This window comes from Bufo bufo, chromosome 5 (assembly GCF_905171765.1).
Source record: "Bufo bufo chromosome 5, aBufBuf1.1, whole genome shotgun sequence".
NCBI classification, from domain to species: domain Eukaryota; kingdom Metazoa; phylum Chordata; class Amphibia; order Anura; family Bufonidae; genus Bufo; species Bufo bufo.
The window spans coordinates 13,009,073-13,016,742 of record NC_053393.1 but is presented as its reverse complement, the minus strand read 5'-3'; positions in this window follow the sequence as shown (position 1 = coordinate 13,016,742).

Genomic DNA, 7,670 nt, shown 5'->3' with positions numbered 1-7,670 from the left:
GATGACAAGCCATTGTTTGGCATGGGGTTTGTAGGGTTCGGTGGAAAATTGTGGCGTTTGACTCTTTGAGAGTGTCAGACCTGGGCAGTGGGTTGAGGGATGTGTCTCCTGACTATGTCTAGTGGATAGATGGTGGGAACTGTATTCTTGGCTGCAGGCTTGTCATGTATAGGTTTATCCTTACATCAGGGAATTTAGGGGCACAAAGATGTGTTTTATGGTATTTCTCTGGGCAAAAGGACCTTATAAAAAGGGTTAATTGGCACCACAACATTGGGTGGATGTTCTCCCTTGTTCTCTCTTTGATTGGTCATGACCCCTGGTGTGTGACACAGAAGAAAAGACAACAGTTCAGAGAAGTGGTTTGTTTCGCCTTGAAGGAGGGCAGGACGTAGAGGGACCAGATCATTATACTCCTGGGCAGGGCGTAGACAGACCAGCTAAGAATGTGTGCTATGCTAGGTAGGGCTGATTTTGGAGAAGTGAGACCATAGTCAAGCAGACTGAGGAACTATGTAGAACAGCAGTCACTTTGTAGGTCTATGGACCTAGTGTGAGAAAAAGAGAATCTCCTATGTGACTATCATCCTGAAGGATAGCTGCCATTGACCGCTGCACTCAACTGTATTCCGAGTTGTCAACCACCATGGGTTTGTGCCTCGCTGTGGGAAATGCGGCACTGGGAACGTTGGGCGTCAGCCCAGAAAGATGAATAGTATGAAGCACAGATTCTAATTGGTTGGATGGGTGACATAATTATAGTGTCACCCCAGGGCTGCTGTCAGGTGATCACTTTGGTCTTTTCTTCTCTGAAATTTCAGGAATTTTTTAAAGTAAGACAAAGTTGAAAAAAGTACAATGTCTTATGTAATGTTGATCCACCCAAATCAGTCCCATCCTACTTAATTGATACTGTGCTATATAGTCTAGTGCTCAATTAAAACTTAAAGGGGTTGCAGTACCTCAGAGTAGGATACCTAACTGTTATGTAATGTTATCTAATGTATTGTATTGCACCATTATAATTTTGTATGGATTAGTCGAGATTGCCCTTAGGTCCACTCCTAGTTTAGTCAGTTCCTGTCTGTGAAGAAGTGTGAGAAGCTGCATGTGCTGACTCCTCAGAGTACTAGGCCTGAGTCCCAGGGAATCACTATCTCTTGGAGATCAACAGAGAGAAAACTATCTCCACTTAATACTTCAGGAAAAGAGAGAGAAAGAAAGTCTAGAAGGTCGAGAATCTGCATAGCCGAACACTGGAGTCAGTCAGTAAGGTATTCGCTGTTTAAGGCTGATAGACTTTACTGCAGTGAGGGGCACATTGCTGAGACACCCGTCACACTTGGACATGGTCTGACCAGCTGTAACTTAAAGCAAATGAAGAGAGGTAGCGGCAGCATCTCCAGTGAATCCTTTATTGGATGGACTTTACAGAAAGTGTGCCATAAAATCAAGCAGCAACGTTGCGGCTGTATTCCAGCCTTTGTCAAGCTTGACAAAGGCTGGGATACAGCCGAAACGTTGCTGGTTGATTTTATGACACACTTTCTGTAAAGTCCGTTTAATAAAGTATTCACTGGAGATGCTGCTGCTACCTCTCTTCATTTGCTATACGGTCGACTGCTGAGGATCTGCGGTCGTGGCTCGGTTGTGGCATTGTTGGTGTGGCCATTTATGTCCGTGGGTGCTGCTCTATAAACCCTTTTGTCAGCAGTAACTTAAAGGGAGTCTGTCACCTAATCTGAGCGTTTTAGGTTGTTCAGATCAGGTTATAGACTCCTTTGCCCTCATTCCAATGTTACCTTTATTTGTGATGTCCCTCACCAATATCTTCCAAAAAAGACTTTTAAAACGTATGCTAATGAGGTTCGGCAAGTGCCCAGGGGCGGCGTTACTGCAGCAAGTGCCCAGGCCCCTCAGCGATGTGCCCAGAAAACCACACCTCTTTCACCCCTCTGGCCCACTCTCGTTTCCTATTATTACCTCCTCTCCCTCACAAATATCGCGCCTTTGCCTATTATGGACAGAGAAACAGGGAGTTGCACTGCGCATGTGCCGATCCGTACCTCGAAATCAGGCCGGCGGAAGTAACCAGCCACAGCAGAGGGCTGTAGTGAAGCCATGGAATGGGCGGCTCGGCACATGCGCAGTGCAACTCCCTGTTCCACAGCCCATAATGGGCACCGCGGTGCGCAGGTGCGGGGCAAGTGTGGAGCGGCGGAGGCACAAGATTTGTGAGGGAGAGGGGGTAGTAATAGGAAACGAGAGTGGGCCAGAGGGGTGAAAGAGGTGTGGTTTTCTGGGCACATCGCCGAGGGGCCTGGGCACTTGCGGCAGTAGTGCCGCCCCTGGGCACTTACTGAACTTCCTTAGTATAAGTTTTTAAAGTCTTTGGAAGATCTCAACAAGGGACAGCACAAATAAAGGTAACATTGGAATAAGGGCAAAGGAGTCTACATATAACCTGATCTGAGCGGTCTAAAACGCTTAGATTAAGTGACAGACTCCCTTTAAGGCTCCATTCAGACGTCCGTAGAATGAGTCCGTATCCGTTCCGCATGTATCTACATCTCTGGCCCTGCAGCGTACAACACTCATAACACCAAGAGCACCCCAACTGCCATCAGGCAGGGGCCCCAACATCAAGGTTTGCCCCAAGGGATGAAAAGGTGCGCCCTTCTGTCTCTGCCTGGACCTAGGGATCAGCGGAGTGAGGATTGCCACTGTGAACAGCTATTGCAACCAGAGCCACTATCACTCCCATCCTCCTCTCGAACTCCTCCTGGGCTTGCGGCAGGGTTCTCCCATGATTAGTGTAAAAAAATGAAAATCAGACATGATAAAGAACATGACAGTCTCTTTCTAATCACCCTGTACCTAACATGGATCCAGAGCTCTCACCATTCATTGTTGCAATTGCTCTGCTGCAAATATTTCACGCTAGCAGCTCAAGGGACGTGTCCTTTCTCAGCAGACATGTCCTTTCTGCTGCAGCTCTCCCTATAACAGATCAGGGAGACTTGTCCTTTCCCATGTCTTTCTCAGGGTCGTGTCCTTTTTGCAGCACAATTCTGTGGGGTTTCCCCTGTGCTGCAGCTCTCTCCCTATGACAGCTCAGGGGATGTGTCCTCTCTGCTGAAGCTCTCTCCCTGTATCTTTCACATCTTCTAACAGTAGATACAGCTGGTGGAAGTTGAAGAATGCGACTGAGCATGTGCGATGTCTAGGTGTCGGAACTGACTTTGATCCGAATTTCAGGTAAAATTTCATTTTACTGTTTCACTGTTTTAGTCTTAGACAATTTTCTAAATCTATGCCAGCAAGGGAGCTGGCATAGATTTAGACAGACGGTGCCTCTACATAACTTCGGCCTGGGTGTTGCAGAGCAGGCTCTGCGGACAGATCCTGGATATTTTTCCTTCGGTTCTGCAGACTCGTGTTTCTCCCAGGTGCACCCTGCCCATGTGTGCCTAAACGGGAGCAGTTCTCTTGCTGTGACTTGAGGACCTGCTCAGCCTGTTATGTGACCACAGGTCCTTCAACAGAGTCTGCTTGCATCGGTAGGTTACATATGTAGACTAGGGACCCATTTGATTTGGGTCATCTTCTCATGGAAGATAGTCTCATAAAATTTGATCAAAATGTGTTCTAAGAACTTTTAAGTATATAAGAAACAACTGAAGCAGTAATCTTTTGGTATAAAATTCTGTTATAAAGTACAAACCCAATAGTTTGTATAAAGTTAGACAGAAGCATCTAGACCTGAGCCAAATTATCCTCCAGCCTGAGCCCCTGTGATAATTTCGGTGCATCTTTTGACTGCCTACATTAATTTATGCCATCTAAAGGATTAAGAAATCTGCCTGTTGTGTTTTTCTTTGATGACAAGCCATTGTTTGGCATGGGGTTTGTAGGGTTCGGTGGAAAATTGTGGCGTTTGACTCTTTGAGAGTGTCAGACCTGGGCAGTGGGTTGAGGGATGTGTCTCCTGACTATGTCTAGTGGATAGATGGTGGGAACTGTATTCTTGGCTGCAGGCTTGTCATGTATAGGTTTATCCTTACATCAGGGAATTTAGGGGCACAAAGATGTGTTTTATGGTATTTCTCTGGGCAAAAGGACCTTATAAAAAGGGTTAATTGGCACCACAACATTGGGTGGATGTTCTCCCTTGTTCTCTCTTTGATTGGTCATGACCCCTGGTGTGTGACACAGAAGAAAAGACAACAGTTCAGAGAAGTGGTTTGTTTCGCCTTGAAGGAGGGCAGGACGTAGAGGGACCAGATCATTATACTCCTGGGCAGGGCGTAGACAGACCAGCTAAGAATGTGTGCTATGCTAGGTAGGGCTGATTTTGGAGAAGTGAGACCATAGTCAAGCAGACTGAGGAACTATGTAGAACAGCAGTCACTTTGTAGGTCTATGGACCTAGTGTGAGAAAAAGAGAATCTCCTATGTGACTATCATCCTGAAGGATAGCTGCCATTGACCGCTGCACTCAACTGTATTCCGAGTTGTCAACCACCATGGGTTTGTGCCTCGCTGTGGGAAATGCGGCACTGGGAACGTTGGGCGTCAGCCCAGAAAGATGAATAGTATGAAGCACAGATTCTAATTGGTTGGATGGGTGACATAATTATAGTGTCACCCCAGGGCTGCTGTCAGGTGATCACTTTGGTCTTTTCTTCTCTGAAATTTCAGGAATTTTTTAAAGTAAGACAAAGTTGAAAAAAGTACAATGTCTTATGTAATGTTGATCCACCCAAATCAGTCCCATCCTACTTAATTGATACTGTGCTATATAGTCTAGTGCTCAATTAAAACTTAAAGGGGTTGCAGTACCTCAGAGTAGGATACCTAACTGTTATGTAATGTTATCTAATGTATTGTATTGCACCATTATAATTTTGTATGGATTAGTCGAGATTGCCCTTAGGTCCACTCCTAGTTTAGTCAGTTCCTGTCTGTGAAGAAGTGTGAGAAGCTGCATGTGCTGACTCCTCAGAGTACTAGGCCTGAGTCCCAGGGAATCACTATCTCTTGGAGATCAACAGAGAGAAAACTATCTCCACTTAATACTTCAGGAAAAGAGAGAGAAAGAAAGTCTAGAAGGTCGAGAATCTGCATAGCCGAACACTGGAGTCAGTCAGTAAGGTATTCGCTGTTTAAGGCTGATAGACTTTACTGCAGTGAGGGGCACATTGCTGAGACACCCGTCACACTTGGACATGGTCTGACCAGCTGTAACTTAAAGCAAATGAAGAGAGGTAGCGGCAGCATCTCCAGTGAATCCTTTATTGGATGGACTTTACAGAAAGTGTGCCATAAAATCAAGCAGCAACGTTGCGGCTGTATTCCAGCCTTTGTCAAGCTTGACAAAGGCTGGGATACAGCCGAAACGTTGCTGGTTGATTTTATGACACACTTTCTGTAAAGTCCGTTTAATAAAGTATTCACTGGAGATGCTGCTGCTACCTCTCTTCATTTGCTATACGGTCGACTGCTGAGGATCTGCGGTCGTGGCTCGGTTGTGGCATTGTTGGTGTGGCCATTTATGTCCGTGGGTGCTGCTCTATAAACCCTTTTGTCAGCAGTAACTTAAAGGGAGTCTGTCACCTAATCTGAGCGTTTTAGGTTGTTCAGATCAGGTTATAGACTCCTTTGCCCTCATTCCAATGTTACCTTTATTTGTGATGTCCCTCACCAATATCTTCCAAAAAAGACTTTTAAAACGTATGCTAATGAGGTTCGGCAAGTGCCCAGGGGCGGCGTTACTGCAGCAAGTGCCCAGGCCCCTCAGCGATGTGCCCAGAAAACCACACCTCTTTCACCCCTCTGGCCCACTCTCGTTTCCTATTATTACCTCCTCTCCCTCACAAATATCGCGCCTTTGCCTATTATGGACAGAGAAACAGGGAGTTGCACTGCGCATGTGCCGATCCGTACCTCGAAATCAGGCCGGCGGAAGTAACCAGCCACAGCAGAGGGCTGTAGTGAAGCCATGGAATGGGCGGCTCGGCACATGCGCAGTGCAACTCCCTGTTCCACAGCCCATAATGGGCACCGCGGTGCGCAGGTGCGGGGCAAGTGTGGAGCGGCGGAGGCACAAGATTTGTGAGGGAGAGGGGGTAGTAATAGGAAACGAGAGTGGGCCAGAGGGGTGAAAGAGGTGTGGTTTTCTGGGCACATCGCCGAGGGGCCTGGGCACTTGCGGCAGTAGTGCCGCCCCTGGGCACTTACTGAACTTCCTTAGTATAAGTTTTTAAAGTCTTTGGAAGATCTCAACAAGGGACAGCACAAATAAAGGTAACATTGGAATAAGGGCAAAGGAGTCTACATATAACCTGATCTGAGCGGTCTAAAACGCTTAGATTAAGTGACAGACTCCCTTTAAGGCTCCATTCAGACGTCCGTAGAATGAGTCCGTATCCGTTCCGCATGTATCTACATCTCTGGCCCTGCAGCGTACAACACTCATAACACCAAGAGCACCCCAACTGCCATCAGGCAGGGGCCCCAACATCAAGGTTTGCCCCAAGGGATGAAAAGGTGCGCCCTTCTGTCTCTGCCTGGACCTAGGGATCAGCGGAGTGAGGATTGCCACTGTGAACAGCTATTGCAACCAGAGCCACTATCACTCCCATCCTCCTCTCGAACTCCTCCTGGGCTTGCGGCAGGGTTCTCCCATGATTAGTGTAAAAAAATGAAAATCAGACATGATAAAGAACATGACAGTCTCTTTCTAATCACCCTGTACCTAACATGGATCCAGAGCTCTCACCATTCATTGTTGCAATTGCTCTGCTGCAAATATTTCACGCTAGCAGCTCAAGGGACGTGTCCTTTCTCAGCAGACATGTCCTTTCTGCTGCAGCTCTCCCTATAACAGATCAGGGAGACTTGTCCTTTCCCATGTCTTTCTCAGGGTCGTGTCCTTTTTGCAGCACAATTCTGTGGGGTTTCCCCTGTGCTGCAGCTCTCTCCCTATGACAGCTCAGGGGATGTGTCCTCTCTGCTGAAGCTCTCTCCCTGTATCTTTCACATCTTCTAACAGTAGATACAGCTGGTGGAAGTTGAAGAATGCGACTGAGCATGTGCGATGTCTAGGTGTCGGAACTGACTTTGATCCGAATTTCAGGTAAAATTTCATTTGCCTCGCGCTTCATCGCGTCGCCACGCAGGTTTCACATGGTGTCTTCAATCAAGATGGCCGCAACGGCCACTCTGAGAGCAAATGGATAAGATGTTTTAGTTTTTTTTACCTGATTAACCCCTGAAAGGCCTAAATTGTAACATCAGATGCTAAAATCAGCGATGAACGCACCAGCTACAAAGAAATGCGCTTCGTGAATTTTTTATAACTTCGCTCATCACTACTGATCACAGTCATCGTGTTACTGCTGCTACAAAATGTGTAGGTGCAGTCACAAAAATGGAAAAGAGCACTTGTCAGCAGGATAAAAACTATTAATACAAAAATTTAAAAAACATATCACCAATAGGTACCCAGGAGTAAGAGACCCCATGACTGCAGAGTTCGCTGCCAGGTCGTTCTCCCATTAAAGGTGTTGTTTCTTCACAGCCAATGGGGGCATATCACAAGGATATCCCCCATTGTCTGTGATGAGACAACCCCTTTAAGTCCGTACATCTTCTTGTCTTCAGCACTT